We start from the raw sequence: 26111 nt of genomic DNA, 5'->3' as shown, positions 1-26111 counted from the left end.
ATTGTCAATCTCAATAACTGAATCAAGAAATGTGAGGAACGTTGGTAGTGGTTTTGAACGTGAGTACAAATGCTGTAACACATACGAGTTGCCTTAGACCTCATCAGGAGTTCAACATGACGCCACAAGATAAAGCCTTGGAATGGCTGTCTCTCTCCCCCTCACTGTGTAAGGTTTGCTGTCAGTAGAGGCATGAGTAGCCTCTAGCCAGCGTGTTTAAATCCCCATGGGTCACAAGAAGGGCTCTCTCTGTGCTCCAGGGGGGCACAATATCCATAATCTGTCTCTTCATAAACCTACAATTTCCTGTCATAGTTTCACTCTCTGGTTCCTAATCTTTTTCTTGAAGGAAGGCCTCTGTGTTCAGAAACTACTCTGTGTAATGTTTCAGATCTGCCGTGTGCCAAAGAAAAAAACAATCCAATCACAAGACTCACAGTCTGGAAAACATCTAGCTATAAAACCATGTTTAAATCTAAATTACTACATTCAACAGAAGCTCTGCACTAAGTAGATTAAACATCTTTGCTGAGATGCTGTTCCAATTGTCTGCCAAACTGATGGAGAGAAACTGACAAGAAAGTTTACAGTATATAGACTGCAGCTCATCGATTTACATTCATATAGGAGGAGATAAATCCACCAGTACACATCTGACTTCATCTGGCATCATCTGTAAACAGAACATCAGGTCCTCAGCATAGTGAAACCCTTGCATCCCTGATTGACACATATTCTCATGTAACATCATGAACTATTGCAGTTTGTACTGTATTTTGTAGCCTATTTATAGCATTCTGCCTGTGTAACATGATAATCCGAGATTCAGCCCAGCCTCAGTTCAGACAGACACTCCCAGATATAGAAACACTGACATTCAAATCAATCAATGTTTATGACACTACATGTTTCAGGAACATAGCTCACAATTCCGGTGTCTGTTACATTGTGTTCCATTACACTATGTGTCTGTTACATTGTGTTCCATTACACTATGTGTCTGTTACATTGTGTTCCATTACACTATGGCGTCTGTTACATTGTGTTCCATTACACTATGGCGTCTGTTACATTGTGTTCCATTACACTATGGTGTCTGTTACATTGTGTTCCATTACACTATGTGTCTGTTACATTGTGTTCCATTACACTATGGTGTCTGTTACATTGTGTTCCATTACACTATGGTGTCTGTTACATTGTGTTCCATTACACTATGGTGTCTGTTACATTGTGTTCCATTACACTATTGTGTCTGTTACATTGTGTTCCATTACACTATGGTGTCTGTTACATTGTGTTCCATTACACTATGGTGCCTGTTACATTGTGTTCCATTACACTATGGTGTCTGTTACATTGTGTTCCATTACACTATGGTGCCTGTTACATTGTGTTCCATTACACTATGGTGCCTGTTACATTGTGTTCCATTACACTATGGTGTCTGTTACATTGTGTTCCATTACACTAAGGCGTCTGTTACATTGTGTTCCATTACACTAAGGCGTCTGTTACATTGTGTTCCATTACACTATGGTGTCTGTTACATTGTGTTCCATTACACTATGGTGTCTGTTACATTGTGTTCCATTACACTATGGTGTCTGTTACATTGTGTTCCATTACACTATGGTGTCTGTTACATTGTGTTCCATTACACTATGGTGTCTGTTACATTGTGTTCCATTACACTATGGTGTCTGTTACATTGTGTTCCATTACACTATGGTATCTGTTACTGTCACGCCCTGGTCTTAGTATTTTGTGTTTTCTTTATCTATTTGGTCAGGCCAGGGTGTGGCATGGGTTTTTATATGTGGTGTGTTTTGTCTTGGGTTTTTTTCACATGTATTGGGATGGTAGTTTAGTGGGGTGTTCTAGGTGAATCTATGGCTGTCTGAAGTGGTTCTCAATCAGAGGCAGGTGTTTATCGTTGTCTCTGATTGGGAACCATATTTAGGCAGCCATATTCTTTGAGTGTTTCGTGGGTGATTGTTCCTGTTCCTTGTCCTTTTGTCCTGTCGTGTGTTAGTTTGCACCAGTATTAGGCTGTTTCGGTTTTTGTTACGTTTATTGTTTTTTTGTATTGGTTCGTGTTTCTTCAGTTTTATTAAACATGGATCGCAATAGACATGCCGCATTTTGGTCCGACTCTCTTTCACCTACAGAAAACCGTGACAGTTACATTGTGTTCCATTACACTATGGTGTCTGTTACATTTCACAAAACATTCTCTCAGGCATCTCTGTCCTAAATGGCAATACCATTTGGGCCACCATTTTGGCCAGCGATTTAGAATGTGTGTTCAAGGCATGTCTCCTCGGCTACAGTTAGGGTAGTGACCAGTAAGGGTAGTGCCCAGTAAGGGTAGGGTACAATTAGGGTAGTGAGCAGTAAGGGTAGTGCCCAGTAAGGGTAGTGCCCAGTAAGGTTAGGGAACAGTTAGGGTAGGGAACAGTTAGGGTAGGGAACAGTAAGGGTAGGGAACAGTTAGGGTAGTGACTAGAAAGGGTAGGGACCAGTAAGGGTAGGGACCAGGTTAGGGTAGGGACCTGGTTAGGCCAGTGCCCAGTAAGGAGCTAACAGGTTAGGGCAGGGACCAGGTTAGGCAGGGACCAGGTTAGGGCAGGGACCAGGTTAGGGTAGGGGCCAGGTTAGGGCAGGGGCCTGGTTTGGGCAGGGCCCAGTAAGGAGCTAACAGGTTAGGGCAGGGACCAGGTTAGGGCAAGGCCCAGTAAGGAGCTAACAAGTTAGGGCAGGGACCAGGTTAGGGCAGGGCCCAATAAGGAGCTAACAGGTTAGGGCAGGGACCAGGTTAGGGCAGGGACCAGGTTAGGCAGGGACCAGGTTAGGCAGGGACCAGTTAGGGCAGGGACCAGTTAGGGCAGGGACCAGGTTAGGGCAGGGACCAGTAAGGAGCTAACAGGTTAGGGCAGGGACCAGGTTAGGGCAGGGACCAGGTTAGGGCAGGGCCCAGTAAGGAGCTAACAGGTTAGGGCAGGGACCAGGTTAGGGCAGGGACCAGGTTAGGCAGGGACCAGGTAGGGCAGGGACCAGGTAGGGCAGGGACCAGGTAGGGCAGGGACCAGGTGAGGGCAGGGACCAGGTAGGGCAGGGACCTGGTTAGGCCAGTGCCCAGTAAGGAGCTAACAGGTTAGGGCAGGGCCCAGGTTAGGGCAGGGACCAGGTTAGGGCAGGGACCAGGTTAGGGCAGGGACCAGGTAGGGCAGGGACCAGGTTAGGGCAGGGCCCAGTAAGGAGCTAACAGGTTAGGGCAGGGACCAGGTTAGGGCAGGGACCAGGTTAGGCAGGGACCAGGTAGGGCAGGGACCAGTTAGGGCAGGGACCAGGTGAGGGCAGGGACCAGTAAGGAGCTAACAGGTTAGGGCAGGGCCCAGGTTAGGGCAGGGCCCAGTAAGGAGCTAACAGGTTAGGGCAGTAATATAATATGAAGCAGAGGTTCTTGTTTTTCTCTGCTGCTCTGTTCCATTATTATTCCAGCTGCAGGCTTTAGGGAGCCCTCTCCTGGAGCACCAGGACCAGGGTAATATAATGAGATTGACAAGAGCATGCTCTGCATAGGAAACAGTGGGCCCTGTAGGAATAGAAGCAGCATACAGAACAGTGAGCAAGACCTGTAGCTTGCAGTAAAGCAGCCCCCGAGTTAGGGATTTCAACATCATCAGGAACATTCGCCTATTTAGGTAATGTGGAGAGGGGATTGATATGAATGTAGGGAAAGTCATGAAGATGGGAAAGTCATCTGAAAGGCTCAGAGAGGATAAATGTGGTTAAGTGAAGGTTCGTGTCAACCCTGTGCACTACAGATTAAGATGATGAGAAAACAGCAACAGATTACAGTAATTCCCTCTTCAATGTAAACTAGTAAAAGTCAATGAAGAGCAACCTTCAAAATGACAGCACATTTTTCTCAGGCTGCGAGCTACTGATCCATTTGGTGCTGGAATTGTGCTATTGATGTCAAAATGCTTTGTTCGACTGTGAAATCACAACAGGGATACAGAGAGAGATAGAGAGAGAGAGAGAGAGAGCTGGGGTCCCCTCTTTCATCCTCAATCCCTCCATCCTCCATCTTAGGATCTTTTCATATCCTTGCCCTGAGACCCATCATGTGATGTAGTCTCTGAATCAGGGCCTGGCACACAGCCTCTCAGACTGGAGACCTACATTAGTGGACAAAGACCAGCAGGCAGCACAGGATTTACTCCCGGACCATGGGAAATCTCTCATATATAGAGGTAGAAGGAGCCTTTGAGACATCAAATATCTGTGTGTGTTTTTGGTTTTACTATAGTTGGACCAGAGGTCCTCACAAGGATAGTAAAACAAGATGAATTGGGTGAGGGCTAGGGTTAGAATTAGCGTCAGGGTTTGGTTAAGGGTTAGGGTAAATGGGATTTTGAATTGGAATCAATTGTTTGGTCCCCACAACGATAGTAAACAAACGTGTGTGTGTGTTAGCATGTGTATAGATGTGTTGATTAGAAGCCTATATGTAGGTGTTTATGTTTATCCTCAGGCATCAGCATGGAACATGTATGTTTTCTGTGATAATACACTAAAGTAGCCGTGTCCCTGGAGGACTGAAACAGTCAACACAAAGCTTCCTCCTGCACTTGTTTAGGTATTGGTGAGTTTTTCTGGGTATACCTTTTTTTTAGATGCATTTTTAGATGTCATTAGATTCACTTTTACAGACTACAGGAGGGTCTGTCTATCGCCCTGCAGTCTGGTTATCCTGCGCACCATCAGGGAATAGCTTAGAGTAATGCTAAAATACTGAAATTAAGCTTTGAAATGAAGATTAACTCAGTTTGTATTTCCCAGCCCAACAAAATCAGCTGGTGTTGAGTGGCTAATGCTAGTTGGTATCTTTGAACAGAAGATGTCTACTGATTTCTCTAACCTAACATGAGGGCAATTCCAAATGTATGCCAAACAAAAGCCATTGACTAAAAAGTTTAACAAACCATTCAACCATTCAACTCTATGCACAAGGACTACTTTTAAGTACTTTTTTTACAGTCATTTACAAAAATACATTTAGTGAAAGAACTGTGCAGAGACAAACTTAAGTAACGGAATTACTGTAACAGTTTAATATCTGCTCTGAATTAAGAGTGAAAGATGTCTGTAGAAAGAATAGGGTTTCAGCTATGACATGTACTGTGCTACATTTATCATTATTTGATATGTTTTAACAAACCTTTTCTATTTGTGTACTTATGTATTGTATATCGTTTTTTTGTGATGTGGTTTTCATTCAGGCCCTTTGGCTTCCAACCACACCTGCACACTGCTATTTTTATTGATTTGTTTTAGTGCAAATAAATTCAACTTAAACATGTCACCGTGAGTTTGAACAAATCTATTTTGGTTATTCAAATACAGTAAAGGGAAGTGGATTCACATCCGGTAACGGAATTACAGTAGCGGAATTACATCATAGGCTATGATCTGTATTACATAATTATGCATTTCATAATCCTCATATTTCACACATTTGGACATCACAGCCCAGCACAGCAGAGCACAGTAGAGTAGAGTGCAGTACAATACAGCACAGCATAGCAGAGTAAAGTAGGGTAGAGTTCAGTACAGTGCAGTAGAGTTCAGTACATTACAGTAGAGTTCAGTACAGTACAGTAAAGTAGGGTATACTCGACTCTTCTCTACTTTACTGTACTGTATTTTACTGTACTAATGTGCTCTACTTAATGTACTGTACTGTGCTATCCAAACTTGTGAAACATACATATATGATACACTACCAAAGGACACCTGCTAAAGGACACCTGCTCGTTGAACATGTCATTCAAAACTCATGAGCATTAATATGGAGTTGGTCCCCCCCTTTGCTTCCATTCAGCCACAAGATCATTAGTGAGGTCGGGCACTGATGTTGGACTATTAGGTCTGGCTCGCAGTCAGCGTTTCAATTCATCCCAAAGATATTCGATGGGGTTGATTGAGGTCAGGGCCCTCTGCAGGCCAGTCAAGTTATTCTACACTGATCTCGACAAACCATTTCTATTTGGACCTCGCTTTGTGCACGGGGGCATTGTCATGCTGAAAAAGGAAAGGGCCTTCATCAAAGTGTTGCCACAAAGTTGGAAGCACAGAATCGGCTAGAATGTCATTGTATGTTGTAGCGCCAAGATTTTCCTTCACTGGAATTAAGGAGCCCGAGCCCGAACCATGAAAAACATCCCCAGACCATTATTCCTCATCCACCAAACTTTACAGTTTGCACTATGCATTGGGGTAGGTAGCGTTCACCTGGCATCCGCCAAACCCCGAATCGACCATTGGACTGCCAGATGGTGAAGCGTGATTCATTCTCCAGAGTCCAATGGTGGAGAGCTTTACACCACTCCAGCTGACGCTTGGCATTGCTCATGGTGATCTTAGGCTTGTGTGTGGATCCTCGGCCATGGAAACCCATTTGATGAAGCTCCCGACTAACAGTTATTTTGCTGATGTTGCTTACAGAGGCAGTTTGGAACTCGGTACTGAGTGTTGCAACCGAGGACAGACAATGTTTACGCACTATCCGTAAACAAATTTGACGAACTGACTTGTTGGAAAGGTGACATCCTATGACGGTGCCACGTTGAAAGTCACTGAGCTCTTCAGTAAGGTCATTCCACTGCCAGTATGTCTATGGAGATTGCATGGCTGTGTGCTCAATTTTATACAACTGTCAGCAACGGGTGTGGTTGAAATAGCCAAATCCACTTATTTGAAGGGGTGTCCACATACTTTTGTATACAAAATGTAGGTTCAGATTTGGTATTTTTGTCTGTAATAAAGCCCTTTTCTGGGGAGAAATGTATTCTGATTGGCCGAGCCTGGCTCCCCAATGGGTTGGCCTGGCTCCCAAGTGGGTGGGCCTATGCCCTCCTAGGCCCACCCATGGCTGCGTCCCTGCCCAGTCGTGAAAAAACTGAAATATGACATTTACATAGACCCTTTACTCAGCACTTTTGGCAGCGATTACAGCCTCGAGTTTTCTTGGGTATGATTCTACAAGCTTGGCACACCTGTATTTGGCAAAACGAAAACAGGTTTTTAGAAATGTTTGCAAATGTAAAAAAATAAAAATATGAATACCTTATTTACATATGAGACTTAGGTGCATCCTTTAATCAGTACTTTGTTGAAGCACTTTCGGCAGTGATTACAGCCTCGAGTCTTCTTGGGTGTGATGCTACAAGCTTGGCTCACCTGTATTTGGCAAAGTGAAAACAGGTTTTTAGAAATGTTTGCAAACAAATATAAAAAATAAAAATACCCTTTTTACTCAGGTGCATCCTGTCTCCATTGATCATCCTTGATAAGTTTCTACAACCTGATTGGAGTCCACCTGCGGTAAATTAAATTGATTGGACATGATTAGGAAAGGAACACACCTGCCTATATAAGGTCTCAAGCCATGAGGTCGAAGCAATTGTCCATAGATCTCTGGAGATACCTGAAAATAGCTGTGCAGTGACGCTCCCCATCCAACCTGACAGAGCTTGAGAGGATCTGAAGAGAAGAATGGGAGAAACTCCCTGAATACAGGTGTGCTATGCTTATAGCGTCATACCCAAGAAGGCTCGAGGCTGTAATCACTGCCAAATGTTCTTCAACAAAGTACTGAGTAAAGGGTCTGAATAGTTATGTAAATGTGACATTTTCAGTTTTATTTTTTTATACATTTAAAAAAATTACTAAAAACCTGTCTTGCTTTGTCATTATGGGGTATTGTGTGTAGGTTGATGAGAAAAAAATGATTTAATCCATTTAAGAATATGGCTCTACCGTAACAAAATGTGGAAAAAGTCAAGGGGTCAGAATACTTTCCGAATGCACTGTGTGTATATATATATATATATATATACAGTACCAGTCAAAAGTTTGGACACACCTACTCATTCCAGGGGTTTTCTTTATTTCTACTATTTTTTACATTGTAGAATAATAGTGAAGACATCAAAACTATGAAATAACTCATATGGAATCATGTAGTAACCAAAAAAAGTGTTAAATAAATCTAAATAGATTTTATATGAGATTCTTCAAAGTAGCCAGCCTTTGCTTTGATGACAGCTTTGTTCACTCTTAGCATGCTCTCAACCAGCTTCATGAATAAGTTAACAGGTTTGCCTTGTTAAAAGTTAATTTGTGGAATTTCTTTCCTTCTTAATGCGTTTGAATCAATCAGTTGTGTTGTGACAAGGTAGGGTTGGTATATTTGGTAAAAGACCAAGTCCATATTATGGCAAGAACAGCTCAAATAGTCAAAGAGAAATGACAGGCCATCATTCAATCAAATCAAATTGTATTCTGTCACATACAAGTGATTCGCAGATGTTATTGCAGGTGTAGCGAAATGCTTGTGCTTCTAACTCCGACAGTGCAGTAATATCGAACAAGTAATATCTAACAAACTACAGAACATATACTCAATACACACAAATCTAAGTAGGAATTAATTAAGACTATATACATATGGGCGAGCGATGTCAGAGTGGAATGGACTGACATTATTGACATTACTTTAAGACATGAAGGTTAGTCAATCCGGAAAATTTATAGAATATTGCAAGTTTCTTCAAGTGCAGTCGCAAAAACCATCAAGAGCTATGATGAAACTGGCTCTCATGAGGACTGACACAGGAAAGGAAGACCCAGAGTTACCTCTGCTGCAGAGGAAACATTCATTAGAGTTACCAGCCTCAGAAATTGGTCATTAACTGCACCTCAGATTGCAGCCCAAATAAATGCTTCACAGAGTTCAAGTAAAATACTCATCTCAGCATCAACTGTTCAGAGGAGACTGTGTGAATCAGGCCCTCATGGTCAAATTGCTGCAAAGAAATCACAACTAAAAGACACCAACAAGAAGAAGAGATTTGCTTGGGCCAAGAAACACAAGCAGTGGACATTAGATCAGTGGAAATATGTCCTTCCAAATTTGAGACTTTTGGTTCCAACCGGCGTGTCATTGTGAGACGCAGAGTAGGTGAATGGATGATCTCCACATGTGTGGTTCACACCGTGAAGCATGGAGGAGGAGGTGTGATGGTGTGGGGGTGCTTTGCTGTTGACACTGTGATTTATTTAGAATTCATGGCACACTTAACCAGCATGGCTACCACAGCATTCTGCAGAGATATGCCATCCCATCTGGTTTGCTCTTAGTGGGACTATCATTTGTTTTTCAACATGACAATGACCCAATGTATACCTCCTGTGTAAGGGCTATTTGACCAAGAAGCAGAGTGATGGAGTTCTGCATCAGATGACCTGGCCTCCACAATCACCTGACCTCAACCCAATTGAGATGATTTGGGATTAGTTTGACCAAAGAGTGAAGGAAAAGCAGCCAACAAGTGCTCAGCATATGTGGGAACTCCTTTAAGACTGTTGGAAAAGCATTCCAGGGGAAGCTGATTGAGAGAATGCCAAGCGTGTGCAAAGCTGTCATTAAGCCAAAGGGTGGCTACTTTTGATAAACACTTTTTTGATTACTACTTGATTCCATATGTGTTATTTCATAGTTTTGATGTCTTCACTACTATTCAACAATGTAGAAAATAGTAGAAATAAAGAGAACTCCTGGAATGAGTAGGTGTATCCACACGTTTTACTGGTACTCTATGTACAGTGCCTTGCAAAAGTATTCGGCCCCCTTGAACTTTGCAACCTTTTGCCACATTTCAGGCTTCAAACATAAAGATATAAAACTGTATTTTTTTGTGAAGAATCAACAAGTGGGACACAATCATGAAGTGGAACGACATTCATTGGATATTTCAAACTTTTTTAACAAATCAAAAACTGAAAAATTGGGCGTGCAAAATTATTCAGCCCCCTTAAGTTAATACTTTGTAGCGCCACCTTTTGCTGCGATTACAGCTGTAAGTCGCTTGGGGTATGTCTCTCAGTTTTGCACATCGAGACTGAAAGACTGAAATCGTTTCCCATTAATCCTTGCAAAACAGCTAAAGCTCAGTGAGGTTGGATGGAGAGCATTTGTGAACAGCAGTTTTCAGTTCTTTCCACAGATTCTCGATTGGATTCAGGTCTGGACTTTGACTTGGCCATTCTAACACCTGGACATGTTTATTTTTGAACCATTCCATTGTAGATTTTGCTTTATGTTTTGGATCATTGTCTTGTTGGAAGACAAATCTCCGTCCCAGTCTCAGGTCTTTTGCAGACTCCATCAGGTTTTCTTCCAGAATGGTCCTGTATTTGGCTCCATCCATCTTCCCATCAATTTTAACCATCTTCCCTGTCCCTGCTGAAGAAAAGCAGGCCCAAACCATGATGCTGCCACCACCATGTTTGACAATGGGGATGGTGTGGTCAGGGTGATGAGCTGTGTTGCTTTTACGCCAAACATAACATTTTGCATTGTTGCCAAAAAGTTCAATTTTGGTTTCATCTGACCAGAGCACCTTCTTCCACATGTTTGGTGTGTCTCCCAGGTGGCTTGTGGCAAACTTTAAACAACACTTTTTATGGATATCTTTAAGAAATGTCTTTCTTCTTGCCACACTTCCATAAAGGCCAGATTTGTGCAATATACGACTGATTGTTGTCCTATGGACAGAGTCTCCCACCTCAGCTGTAGATCTCTGCAGTTCATCCAGAGTGATCATGGGCCTCTTGGCTGCATCTCTGATCAGTCTTCTCCTTGTATGAGCTGAAAGTTTAGAGGGACGGCCAGGTCTTGGTAGATTTGCAGTGGTCCGATACTCCTTCCATTTCAATATTATCGCTTGCACAGTGCTCCTTGGGATGTTTAAAGCTTGGGAAATCTTTTTGTATCCAAATCCGGCTTTAAACTTCTTCACAACAGTATCTCGGACCTGCCTGGTGGTTCCTTGTTCTTCATGATGCTCTCTGCGCTTTTAACGGACCTCTGAGACTATCACAGTGCAGGTGCATTTATACGGAGACTTGATTACACACAGATGGATTGTATTTATCATCATTAGTCATTTAGGTCAACATTGGATCATTCAGAGATCCTCACTGAACTTCTGGAGAGAGTTTGCTGCAGTGAAAGTAAAGGGGCTGAATAATTTTGCACGCCCAATTTTTCAGTTTTTGATTTGTTAAAAAGTTTGAAATATCCAATAAATGTCGTTCCACTTCATGATTGTGTCCCACTTGTTGTTGATTCTTCACAAAAAAAATACAGTTTTATATCTTTATGTTTGAAGCCTGAAATGTGGCAAAAGGTCGCAAAGTTCAAGGGGGCCGAATACTTTCGCAAGGCACTGTATATATATAATTATACAAAACCCAGACGTGGGCCAGATATGACATTTACTAGTACTGTATATATATATAATTATACAAAACCCAGACGCGGAACAGATATGACCTTTACTGGTACTGTATGTATGTATAATTATACAAAACCCAGACGCGGGCCAGATATGACCTTTACTGGTACTGTATGCATATAGTTATACAAAACCCAGACACGGAACAGATATGACCTTTACTGGTACTGTATGTATGTATGTATATAATTTTACAAAACCCAGACATGACCTTTACTGGTACTGTATGTATATATAATTATACAAGACCCAGACGCGGGCCAGATATGACCTTTACTGGTACTGTATGTATATAATTATACAAAACCCTGACGCGGGCCAGATATGACATTTACTAGTACTGTATATATAAATAATTATACAAAACCCAGACGCGGAACAGATATGACCTTTACTGGTACTGTATGTATATATAATTATACAAAACCCAGACGCGGGCCAGATATGACCTTTACTGGTACTGTATGTATGTATATAATTATACAAAACCCAGACGCGGGCCAGATATGAACTTTACTGGTACTGTATGTATATAATTATACAAAACCCAGACGCGGGCCAGATATGACCTTTACTGGTACTGTATGTATATACATATAATTATACAAAACCCAGACACGGGCCAGATATGACCTTTACTGGTACTGTATGTATGTATATAATTATACAAAACCCAGACGCGGGCCAGATATGACCTTTACTGGTACTGTATGTATATAATTATACAAAACCCAGACGCGGGCCAGATATGACCTTTACTGGTACTCTATGTATATAATTATACAAAACCCAGACGCGGGCCAGATATGACCTTTACTGGTACTGTATGTATGTATATAATTATACAAAACCCAGACGCGGGCCAGATATGACCTTTACTGGTACTGTATGTATATAATTATTCAAAACCCAGACGCGGAACAGATATGACCTTTACTGGTACTGTATGTATATTTATAATTATACAAAACCCAGACGCGGGCCAGATATGACCTTTACTGGTACTGTATGTATGTATATAATTATACAAAACCCAGACGTGGGCCAGATATGACCTTTACTAGTACTGTATGTATATATAATTATACAAAACCCAGACGCGGGCCAGATATGACCTTTACTGGTACTGTATATATATATATATATATAATTATACAATACCCAGACGCGGGCCAGATATGACCTTTACTGGTACTGTATGTATATATATAATTATACAAAACCCAGATGTTGGCCAGATATGACCTTTACTGGTACTGTATGTATATATAATTATACAAAACCCAGACGCGGGCCAGATATGACCTTTACTGGTACTGTATATATATATATAATTATACAAAACCCAGACGCGGGCCAGATATGACCTTTACTGGTACTGTATGTATATATATATAATTATACAAAACCCAGATGTGGGCCAGATATGACCTTTACTGGTACTCTATGTATATATAATTATACAAAACCCAGACGCGGGCCAGATATGACCTTTACTGGTACTGTATGTATATATATAATCATACAAAACCCAGACGCGGAACAGATATGACCTTTACTGGTACTGTATGTATATATATAATTATACAAAACCCAGATGTGGGCCAGATATGACCTTTACTGGTACTGTATGTATATATAATTATACAAAACCCAGACGCGGGCCAGATATGACCTTTACTGGTACTGTATGTATATAATTATACAAAACCCAGACGCGGGCCAGATATGACCTTTACTGGTACTGTATGTATATATATAATCATACAAAACCCAGACGCGGAACAGATATGACCTTTACTGGTACTGTATGTATATATATAATTATACAAAACCCAGACGCAGGCCAGATATGACCTTTACTAGTACTGTATGTATATATAATTATACAAAACCCAGACGCAGGCCAGATATGACCTTTACTGGTACTGTATATATATATATAATTATACATATAATTATACAAAACCCAGACGCAGGCCAGATATGACCTTTACTGGTACTGTATGTATATATATAATTATACAAAACCCAGACGTGGGCCAGATATGACCTCTGAACATCCTCTGATTTGTAGAGGTTTCAGCACGCAGCTCATTTAAACAACACTTATGAATGCATCCCAGTATTCCTCCACAGATACAGGACGACAGGGTTTCATCAATGGCACCTCTGACTCATGGTACTCTACAAGGAACACGTCATAAAGGCGACACCACTTTGAAGGCCATTGGGCATATTCATGAATTTGATGATTTATGTTAACAACCTCAGGCATTGGGCTCTGTAACATAAAGCAGACTCTATGATGCCATGGGTACTCTATCTATTCATCAGGGAACATACAATTCACTATACTGTCAGCACTGGGAGCTAGAATCAATGCACTAGAAGTGAAAGGATACGTATATCAGTGGAGACTGCTGGGAGGAGGACGGCCCATAATAATGTCTGGAGCGAAGATCGTGGAATGGCATCAAACACATGCAAGCTATGCGTTTCATGTATTGGACACCATTCCACCGATTCCGCTCCAGCAATTACCATGAGCCTGTCCTCCATGAGCCACCAACCTCCTGCGCCGTATATACAAAGTAAAAGCATGTGCATTGTTAGTTAACTATATCTCTGGAGTACATGCATGACGTCATCAGCAGGTTGACTGCAGGAAGTTCCCTTCCTTTCCCTCCCGCAAGGATGTGGTCCCCTGCTAGTCACCTGACTAATGGATGGCTCCAGGACTGCCGAGTGGTCAGACCACTAAAGATGGACGTTTCACGGGCGCCAAGACATTCTATATCCTTCACTGTCTGTAGTATAAACACTGACCTATTTAGGGGCAGAGTTGCTCTGCAGACTGACAGGCAGGCAGACACGCAGGCAGTGTACTCTGTACTGTGTTAATTCACTGCCCCTAAAAGGAGCATGTCCTGTTTCTCTGAACCCATCCAACATGTTTTTAAATATACAGGGGCAAGCAACAAACAACTGTCTTTTTTCAATTGTTTTGTCTAAAATTACCCCATGATGCCCACTTAAGACCACAAGCTGTGAAAACAGGCAGAAAAGTAGAAATGGGGATGTGAGGAATTGAGCTGCTGAGCCTAACATGTCTTAAATTGGCCTACTTCATCTTGCTCGGCTGGCCGAGCATCACGGTTGCCACATTAGAATATGACGTCTTGACAGAAATAATAATGTACACGTTGTCAAAAACCCCACAGAGAGTCAGCACACACCAATGACTACTGCCTGCATGGCCCACCTAGTCTCAGAGATATTACTGGGGATGTTTTCACATTGCTCTTCCATAAACTATTAATATATCCATGAAGAGCATCTATTTTCACTGTTCTTTGGCGCTGATCAAACATTAATGCCGAATTTGTCTAGGAGGAGCTGTAGGAGGATTGTGATCTGGAGCCCATGCTGGCCCAGTGATGGGGATGGGGAGGGATGGCTGGAGGATTCTCACTGAGCAGAACAGGCCTCTAGATCTGGCTCAGGCTCTATGTAGCATGACCGGCGAGGGGGTATTACTTTTTTATATTTTTTTATTTGTTATTTCCCCCCCCCAATTTCATGGTATCCAATTGGGAGTTAGAGTCTTATCTCATCGCTGCAACTCCTGTACGGACTCAGGAGAGGAAGATCGAGAGCCACGCGTTCTCCGAAACACAACCCAACCACACTGCTTCTTAACACAATGCCCACTTCTCCCAGAAGCCAGCCACACCAACATGTCAGAAGACACACCATACACCTGGCGACTGTGTGCTCTGCACCGGGTCCACCAGAGGAGTTGCTAGTGCGATATGGGACAGGGACATCCCTGCCGGCCAAACCCTCCCCTAACCCGGTTGACACTGGGCCAATTGTGCGCCGCCCCATGGGTCTCCCGGTAGTGGCCGGCTGCGACAGAGCCTGGAGGAAAACCCAGAATCTCTAGTGGCACAGCTAGCACTGCATTGCAGTGCCTTAGACCACTGCGCCACTCGGGAGGCTGTATATATTTTTTTTACTACATACACAATATTATAGATACGAACAACAACTTACCTACACACACAAACAATGACTTCATCTCATCTGCCCAGACCCGCATGCTCACACCCTCATCCCCAGTGCCTGCATTACCATTTGCCACTTGGCCTTAAATTGTATCCATTTGTTATCCCGATCGCCCATGCTACTGTATTTCAATATTTCAATAATAAATTAATAGATTTTTCCATTGTGTTAATATATGTTTTGTTTTTTATGTTTAAGTATATGTATTTTTAAGATAAGTGATGAGAAGAGAATCATCTTGGTTAGGAAGACAGATGGATTATCTCACTACACCCCATATGCCAAGTCTTGGTTATGAAGACAGATGGATTATCTCACTACACCCCATATGCCATGTCTTGGTTAGGAAGACATATGGATTATCTCACTACACCCCATATGCCAAGTCTTGGTTAGGAAGACAGATGGATTATCTAACTACACCCCATATGCCATGTCTTGGTTAGGAAAACAGATGGATTAAAACTAACTTTACACTAGATTGTAATACTTCTGACAGCCAACTTTCTAGCTCCACCCACAACTTCCAGACTTCATAGCATTTCCAGAAAGCATGGACTATTGAGTCAATCTTAGTTTTACAATTAAGACACGTTGTGCTGTAAAATTTGTGAATTGTGTCTCTTGTATAATAAATTCTATACATTAGTTTATACTGGATTAAGAATACATTTTTGTTAACTGTAATTGCGTTAGTTATGCTCCAACCTTCCCTCCATCTTGTGCCAACATCAGTTGTTTTTAAGTATTGGTTCCAATAGTTTATACACTCAGTGTACAAAACATTAAGGACACCTGCTCTTTCCATGACAAAGACTAACCAGGTGAATCTAGGTGAAAGTTATGATCCCTTATTGATGTCACTTGTTAAATCCACTTCAATCAGTGTAGATGAAGGGGAGACCGGTTAAAGAAGGATTTTTAAGCTTTGAGACAATTGAGACATGTATTGTGTATATGTGCCATTCAGAGGGTGCATAGGCAAGACAAAAGATTTAAGTGCACAATTAGCCCAGCGTCGTCCGGGTTAGGGGAGGGTTTGGCCGGTGTAGGCAGTCATTGTAAAATAAGAATTTGTGCTTAACTGACTTGCCAAGTTAAATAAAAAAAATATGAACATCCTTTTGTGACTTAAATAATATTCCCTCAAGGTTGCTCTGATGTCAAAGATTTCAAAACGTAATGTTGTGATATGCAACTTTAAAGTTGCATGTATTTAAAACTATCTACATTGATCAGTCCAAAAGTACTTTTTAATTACAGTGGGGCAAAAAAGTATTTAGTCAGCCACCAATTGTGCAAGTTCTCCCACTTAAAAAGATGAGGCCTGTAATTTTCATCATAGGTACACTTCAACTATGACAGACAAAATGAGAAAAAAAAAATCCAGAAAATCACATTGTATGATTTTTAATTCATTTATTTGCAAATTATGGTGGAAAATAAATATTTGGTCACCTACAAACAAGCAAGATTCTTGGCTCTCACAGACCTGCAACTACTTCTTTAAGAGGCTCCTCTGTCCTCCACCTGTTACCTGTATTAATGGCACCTGTTTGAACTTGTTATCAGTATAAAAGACACCTGTCCACAACCTCAAACAGTCACACTCCAAACTCCACTATGGCCAAGACCAAAGAGCTGTCAAAGGACACCAGAAACAAAATGTAGACCTGCACCAGGCTGGGAAGACTGAATCTGCAATAGGTAAGCAGCTTGGTTTGAAGAAATCAACTGTGGGAGCAATTATTAGGAAATGGAAGACATACAAGACCACTGATAATCTCCCTCGATCTGGGCTCCACTCAAGATCTCACCCCGTTGGGTCAAAATGATCACAAGAACGGTGAGCAAAAATCCCAGAACCACACGGGGGGACCCAGTGAATGACCTGCAGAGAGCTGTGACCAAAGTAACAAAGCCTACCATCAGTAACACACTACGCCGCCAGTGACTCAAATCCTGCAGTGCCAGACGTGTCCCCCTGCTTAAGCCAGTACATGTCCAGGCCCGTCTGAATTTTGCTAGAGAGCATTTGGATGATCCAGAAGAAGATTGGGAGAATGTCATATGGTCAGATGAAACCAAAATATAACTTTTTGGTAAAAACTCAACTCGTCGTGTTTGGAGGACAAAGAATGCATCCAAAGAACTCCATACCTACTGTGAAGCATGGGGGTGGAAACATCATGCTTTGGGGGTGTTTTTCTGCAAAGGGACTAGGACGACTGATCCATGTAAAGGAAAGAATGAATGGGGCCATGTATCGTGAGATTTTGAGTGAAAACCTCCTTCCATCAGCAAGGGCATTGAAGATGAAACGTGGCTGGGTCTTTCAGCATGACAATGATCCCAAACACACCGCCCGGGCAAAGAAGGAGTGGCTTCGTAAGAAGCATTTCAAGGTCCTGGAGTGGCCTAGCCAGTCTCCAGATCTCAACCCCATAGAAAATCTTTGGAGGGAGTTGAAAGTCTGTGTTGCCCAGCAACAGCCCCAAAACATCACTGCTCTAGAGGAGATCTGCATGGAGGAATGGGCCAACATACCAGCAAGTGTGTGAAAACCTTGTAAAGACTTACAGAAAACGTTTGACCTCTGTTATATACCCTTTGTTGGCAATGACAAAGTATTGAGAAACTTTTGTTATTGACCAAATACTTATTTTCCACCATAATTTGCAAATAAATTCATTAAAAATCCTACAAAGTGATTTTCTGGATTTTTTTTCTCATTTTGTCTGTCATAGTTGAAGTGTACCTATGATAAAAAAATTACAGGCCTCTCATCTTTTTAAGTGGGAGAACTTGCACAATTGGTGGCTGACGAAATACTTTTTTGCCCCACTGTATGTCATGTAAATACATGTATATCCTTGTACCAAGTCATTAACGTGTTTTTATGCCTTTAGTTTTCCATGTGTTCCAACTTAATTGATGAATTCTGTAAGTTAGCTAGTATTGTTCCATAACATTGTGTTTTTAGGGAGGGATATGGGTTCTTGGGGAATAAGTTTAATATTCTTCCATATTGTTAGAGTTTTCTTAACTATGAAGTTGCTAATGTTCTTAGCTTTATCCTTTGAAAATAGACATGCCAAATGATTCTGGGTGAACATATGTATCCTCATTATCTGCCCACTGTTCCTCTTTAGTGCATTTAACTATTTGTTGCAAGTAAAAGCCTTGGGAGGCGAGTTGACACAATTCCAAGTCTGGAAGGTTAAAACCACCCTTAGACTTTCCTTATTATTCTATTAATTTTATTTTCCCATATATACAGTTTGTTATGACCGAGTATACTTTTTTAAAGAATGTCTTCAGTGTGGTAATTGGTATTACCGAAAATAAATACGAAAACTTTGGCAGCCATGCCATTCCAAAGAGGTTTATTCCACCTGTAAGATTTATGGGAAGATTATTCAATTTAATTAGATCTGCTTTCATATTGTTGAGTAATGGGATAAAATTATCTTTATATACTTGTTGTTTGTTGTCACTTATTAAGCATCCTAAGTAGTTTATATTTTTTGTGGTCCAGTTAAAGGATTGCTGTAAATCATGAATTATTATTTTTCTTTTCCTAATGCCATTATTTCATTTTTTTCCACATTAATTTTATATCCTGAGATTTTGTAGTATTCTGAAAATATTTTTAGTAAAGGTGTCATTGAGTTTTCAATATTGGTCAGGAATATCAGGGGATCATCTGCAAATAAGTTTAGTTTATACAAATGTTTATCAATACTGATACCTGTTACATTATTCTTCTACAAGCAGTTCAATTACCAGTGCAAACAGGAGGGGGAGAGGGGACATCTCTGTCTTGTGCCCCTTTCTAAAGTGATTTAATCAGATAATGTATTATTTCAACTGGAAAGTTCCAAAGTTTTGAAAATAAGTTTTGAAAAGAAAAGGTCATTCAAGATGGTCTAACGCCATTCGGCATCAACAGACATTATTAATTAATCTATATCTTGTTTTTGAGTATTGTATTAAACTGAAACATGTTCTTGTATTTGTTTGTAAGTGTCTATTTTTAATAAACCCCGTTATTTTATTGTCACAATTTATTAAACGTATAATCAGCAGGGGACTCTCTAGATAACTATTTGATACATGGAACTAGGGAGTACTGAATTGAGTGTTGTGTGTTGTCATTTGTGTAAATAGGGAGGCTACTTTGTCCCAACATGTTGAATATAATTGTATGGGAAAGCCATCCATTCCTGGTGCTTTTCTCTGTGCAAATGTTTTAACAGTGTCTGATATTTATTTTGGGGTCATCACTGTTTTTAGTAATAATTGTTTGTCTGCTGATAATTGCTTCAGGGTTGTTGAGTCTCAGAAGGATCCATTCCACTGTTGTTTTATGATTTATATAAATGTTCATTTTTTTAAATTTTAATTGATCTCGTTGTTGTTTCCAGTTACCACTTTTGTATCTTTATCTTTTAAAATTATAACTGGTTTAGCATGTATTGGTTTTGTGAGAGCTGCAAGATATTTTCCAGGTTTATTTTCCATTAGGCAGTATGCTTTATTTGAGTTTAACCTGTAGTTGTTGGCTCTCTTCACACATTAGTTGAAAGCCTATAAATTATAAGCAGCCGTGTCAAAACAATAGCCTTCTCTCGCCACATTCTCTCCTCCCAGCACAGAGGAGGGCCCACAGCAGAGAGCAGACCACCACACACATGCCAAACCACAGTAATGTCTTCTCTTTACAGCTCAAACATTCACCTCTCGCGTGATTTCCCTTTCAAGGTCACCACGGAAACCAGGCAGCCTCTGAGAGTTGTTCTGCAGATGTCAAGGAAGGAATGAAAATATAATTTGACCCCCCTCTTCACTTGAACCGACAGAGAGAAAACCGTCCTGGGTTGAACAGACAACAAGGGCTCTCTTTGACAGAGACAAGGGCAATAGAGGGACCAGTCACAAGATAGAGATCTCCAAAACTCTGAGGTTCACACTGATCCACTGAGGGCAGCCATATCATAGCTGATCTAAGTTTTGATTAGGGTATAGTTTCATTTGTTTTATAACTGACAGTCATGCATTGTGTTAGTTAATTAGGAACACAGTGCAGTGACAGCAGAGATAAGGTCATATTAGAGGGAAATTTACACAAACAAGTATGCTCTTAGATGAAGCTTATTTCTTGCTGTCTGGAGTTCTCCTTGAAAATCAACAGATAATTGACTCCATGTGATTCTGATTTGTCTTTTCCTCTGACTCATATATCGTATAATACGTATATACAATATAAGCCTTTGTCTCCAAAAGCTTCACCTCCCTTCCTTCCAGAGTCCCAACCTTCTCCTCCTCCAGGTGCTGCTTACAGCCACTAGACGTCCATTAGGTTCACAATGAGCCACAGTTCAACAGCAGCTAAGAACAGGTGACAGGTGGGATGTGGCGTGTGCGTCTGTGTGTGTGTGTGTGTTTGTGCACGTGCAAGATAGTGTGTGTGCGAGTGTGTGTGAGTATCTAGTGTTTGTGAGAGTGTGCAATTAACTCTTCCCTTAAGGGCATAGCGATAGCCCTAACCTGCTGACCATCTAGAATTCTTGCACGTGCTTCTCTGATGCAAAATTAACCTAAAAGGTATACACATTTTTTTTAAATGTTTAGTAATTTAGCAGATGCTCTTATCCAAAGAGCGTCTGCTAAACTTACAATTATTGCAATCATCTAAAGGTAGCTAGGTGGGATAATCACATACAGTTGAATTCAGACGTTTACATATACCTTAGCCAAATACATTTAAACTCTGTTTTTCACAATTCCTGACATTTAATCCAAGTAAAAATTTCCTGTCTTAGGTCAGTTAGGATCACCACTTTATTTTAAGAATGTGAAATGTCAGAATAATAGTAGAGGAATGATTTATTTCAGCTTTTATTTCTTTCATCACATTCCCAGTGGGGCAGAAGTTTACATACACTCAATTAGTATTTGGTAGCATTGCCTTTAAATTGTTTAACTTGGCTCAAACATTTCGGGTAGCCTTCCACAAACTTACCACAATAAGTTGGGTGTTCCTCCTGACAGAGCTGGTGTAACTGAGTCAGGTTTGTAGACCTCCTTGCTCGCACATGCTTTTTCAGTTCTGCCCACAGAATTTCTATAGGATTGAGGTCAGGGCTTTGTGATGGCCCCTCCAATACCTTGACTTTGTTGTCCTTAAACCACAACTTTGGAAGTATGCTTGGGGTCATTTTCCATTTGGAAGACCCATTTGCGACCAAGCTTTAACTTCCTGACTGATGTCTTGGGATGTTGCTTCAATATATCCACTTAATTTCCCTTCTCATGATGCCATCTATTTTTTGAAGTGCACCAGTCGTACCTGCAGAAAAGCACCTCCACAACATGATGCTGCCACCCCTGTGCTTCACGGTTGGGATGGTGTTCTTTGGCTTGCAAGCCTCCCCCTTTTTCCTCCAAACATAACGATGGTCAAACAGTTCTATTTTTGTTTCATCAGACCAGAGGACATTTCTCCAAAAAGTATGATCTTTGTCCCCATGTGCAGTTTCAAACCGTAGCCTGGCTTTTTTATGGCAGTTTCGGAGCAGTGGCTTCTTCCTTGCTGAGCGGCCTTTCAGTTTATGTTGATATAGGACTCGTTTTACTGTGGATATAGATACTTTTGTACCGGTTTCCTCCAGCATCTTTATAAGGTCCTTTGCTGTTGTTCTGGGATTGATTTGCACTTTTCGCACCAAAGTACATTCATCTCTAGGAAACAGAACACGTCTCCTTCCTGAGCGGTATGATGGCTGCATGGTCCCATGGTGTTTATACTTGCGTACTATTGTTTGTACAGATGAACGTGGTTCCTTCAGGCATTTGGAAATTGCTCCCAAGGATGAACCAGACTTGTGGGGGTCTACAATCTTTTTCTGAGGTCTTGGCAGATTTCTTTTGATTTTCCCATTATCTCAAGCAAAGAGGCACTGGGTTTGAAGGTTGGCCTTGAAATACATCCACAGGTACACCTCCAATTGACTCAAATGATGTCAATTAGCCTATCAGAAGCTTCTAATGCCATGACATAATTTTCTGGAATTTTCCAAGCTGTTTAAAGGCACAGTCAACTTAGTGTATGTAAACTTCTGACCCACTGGAATTGTGATACAGTGAATTATAAGTGAAATAATCTGTCTGTAAACAATTGACTGAAAAGATACTTGTGTCATGTACAAAGTAGATGTCCAAACTTGCCAAAACTATACTTTGTTAACAAGACATTTGTGGAGTGGTTGAAAAACTGGTTTTAATGACTTCAACCTAAGTGTATGTAAATTTCCGACTTCAACTGTATCTCAGTCATAGTAAGTACATAAGTACAAAGCCAGTACTAGTAGGAATAAATTAGCCATTGGCAAAGTTAGTGGTAATCTGGTGTTTATTCATGGATGCCAAGGGAAGACAGGCTTTCCCAAATATTTGACCATTAAATATATTTAAAAATGTATCTTTCATTTCTCTCTGTGTTTTCAGATTTTTCTGTCAATTCACAGGTGGCTGTATCTCACCAGAGAAATCATCAGAACGAGGGAAACAGCGCCTGTCTGTCTCAGTATGTGTTGCCCATGTATCTGATGCTGTCTGGATCAAAAGAGGAGAACATTTTGCCACATTTGATTGATTGTTGTCAGTAAGCGTTTGGCCAATCAGCGTTGAGCTGAGCTCAACTATGGGTTGTCCTGGTGCAGCAAAACACCCCCCAAGGAAGGCTTGTTTGGATTTGGCATCAGACCAATCAAATCACATCCTTTGAAAAACATCATTTTCAGAAAAACATGTCTGTTTCTGGTTTGCTTGTGGTGATGTCCTGCGGAAGCTAGCTTGCTAAATCAGTTCTTTCCTAAACCATGAATGGAGATGGGGATTTGGACTTGTGGTTTTGACCTAATTCTGTACAGGCCAATTATTATGATGCAGATTCTGATCCAACCATAAATTAATATGTTGTGCCACTGGCCTGAGATGATTGAATTTCAATATGTAGCCTAGATGTAGCTTAGTAGGCTCACATTAACTAACTAGCAAACTTAGCTGGTTCATTGTTGCCCATGCAAGGAAGTCAGGTTAGCAAGCATTTTAGCTAGGTAGCCTATGACAACAAAAACTAAACGTGTACTGTATGACAGAGCCATAGACCGTTTTGCCAACATGAAAGAGGGGAGGATGGTATTGGCATTCAGCTAGTTTAGGGTGAGTCAACATTTTTTGTTTTACTTGTGCACACACACACACACACACACACACACACACACACACACACACACACACACACACACACACACAGAAATCAGTGATATATGTGACATAACTCTTTGCTTTGTGGACTTCACTGGACAGATGATGCTCTCTGTTTTTTTGACGACACAAACCTATATGTAGTGGAATTTATTCGCCACTGTTTGACTGTCTTTTAGTTGTCACTGCCTTATTGTATATTACAGTGACATATGAATGAACAGGTTATCGAGCAAACAACACAATTATCACAACATAGGTTGTAGTATGGCTCTTTTACTGGCTTGGCTTGCTCTGTGATTTTACCCACACACCACTACTGGTGGTGGTAGGGAAGGGAAAGGTCAAGTGTGAGTGTTAGTATAAGTATTGTCTCTACACCCAATGACCATTCAACAATAATAAAACAATAATCATTCCTGGCATTTCTTCTGGGTCAGTAGTGTTATCTGTCCATGAGTAACACTGTAGACTCGTTGATACTGGTAATCACACAAACACAGCTGTTTGGGGAGGAGGCTTGCACTTACTGAGATCCAAAATACACAGAGGTATACATTGAGTGTGTGTGTATGTGTGTGTGTGCAGGCTTGCGTGTATTCGACTATGGCCATATGGTGCCTCTTTGAGGAGTGGGTTATTCTTTGGTTTTCAAAGATTCTACAAATGATGGAGTGCTCTTAGCACACTGTGAACCTACATGGTATTGTGGGATTGCCTATACAATTGGCTATGGTGCTCGTTTCACCGTAGCCACCCCAACCCTGATAGTGTGTGTGTTGATTGATAAAACAGACCTAGCTATTTGGCATGTGGACAAAACTCTTATATACTCTGCTCACATACCACAAACCCTGACCTGTGGCTCTTCGATATGTTCAATCTGGGTTCAGGTGTCTGACTATAGGCCAAGAGACAGATGCTCCTTCTGAACAACAGGCCCAGAGAAGAGTGCTTCCGAGAAGCGTCCTGTAGTAACCATCATCATCAGAGTTTAGTTTGAGCATCGTCCACAGACAGACGGGTTCAGGGACTGCTCTGCTCTGCTCTGGTCTGTCTGTCTGTCTCAGGCTCCACTGACCTGTTGGAGAAGTCTGTCTCATAATAGTGTTAGTTTCAGATGACCAATGAGCTATTTTCAGGCTGCCCTGCTGAAACTCTAAATCTACCCCTGAAAGTGAACATTGAGGATTTGAAAGTAATAATATGTGCGATTTAGCGGACACTTTTATCCAAAGCAACTTACATTCATGTGTGCCTACATTTTACGTACGGGTGGGCCAGGGAATCTAAACCACTATTCTGGCATTCCAAGCGCCAAGCTCTATCAACGGAGCTACAGAGGATATTACATATTTACATATTTCAATGTGTAAGTGTGTGACTGTTCCCCATCCTCCCCCCTCCTCACCCCACCTCCCCCTCTCTCAGGCAAAATGGCCAGATGGCTCTCAAGCCTCCATGCTAATCCAGTACACAGACGTGGCTCTGACAGCACTGCAGCACTACAGCTCCACACACTACACTATAACACTGGAGTAGGCACACTTCTTAAGACTAGGCCACTTTACTACTACACTCGGACCAAAGCATACACCAATACTTCCCTCCTCCACTCTGGCAGAGCACATTGCCCACTGCCCAGCGGTCGTCTGCACCAAAGAGCTCTATTTTTTGGCTGGCGTTAGGCGGCACTGGCATTTTCCAGCTCTAACACCATGTTTGGCAATTACCTGTCTTATATCAGCTTGCTTGCGCTCAGATAGGCGGGGTGGAAATATTTGGTGTGTGCTTAAAAGCATGATTCGGGCCTCCCGGGTGGCGCAGTGGTCTAGGGCACTGCATTGCAGTGCTAGCTGTGCCACCAGAGACTCTGCGTTTGCACCCAGGCTTTGTCGCAGCCGGCCGCTACCGGGAGGTCCATGGGGTGAAGCACAATTGGCCTAGCGTCGTCTGGGTTAGGGACGGTTTCGCCTGTAGGGATGTCCTTGTCTCATCACGCACTAGCGACTCCTGTGGCGGGCCGGGTGCAGTGCACGCTAACCAGGTCGCCAGGTGCACTGTGTTTCCTCCGACACATTGGTGCTGCTGGCTTCCGGGTTGGATGCCCGCTGTGTTAAGAAGCAGTGCGGCTTGGTTGGGTTGTGTTTCGGAGGACGCATGGCTTTCGACCTTCGTTTCTCCCGAGCCCATACGGGAGTTGTAGCGATGAGACAAGATAGAAACTACTAACAATTGGACACCACGAAATTGGGGAGAAAAAGGGAGAATAAAAAATTAAAAAAGCGTGATTCATGGTGCTAATTTCAGGCAGCACTGATAGGGATATTTATGCTGGTTTTAGCATAACGCAGTTGGTTATGGCATGAGTTTAGACCATGGAAACGCAGCCTATCC

General features: G+C 41.6%; 1 protein-coding gene across 2 annotated transcripts in view; it reads right to left on the bottom strand.

Annotated features, from left to right (window-relative positions):
* The window catches only part of LOC135544251 (serine/threonine-protein kinase PAK 3-like), a 75679-nt gene that overhangs the window by 40196 nt on the left and 9372 nt on the right, over window positions 1-26111 (bottom strand). The gene's annotated exons all lie outside the window — the stretch shown is intronic.

Source organism: Oncorhynchus masou, chromosome 8, assembly GCF_036934945.1.
Source record: "Oncorhynchus masou masou isolate Uvic2021 chromosome 8, UVic_Omas_1.1, whole genome shotgun sequence".
NCBI classification, from domain to species: domain Eukaryota; kingdom Metazoa; phylum Chordata; class Actinopteri; order Salmoniformes; family Salmonidae; genus Oncorhynchus; species Oncorhynchus masou.
The sequence above is the reverse complement of the archived record's forward strand: the minus strand, read 5'-3'. Positions and strand labels throughout refer to the sequence as shown.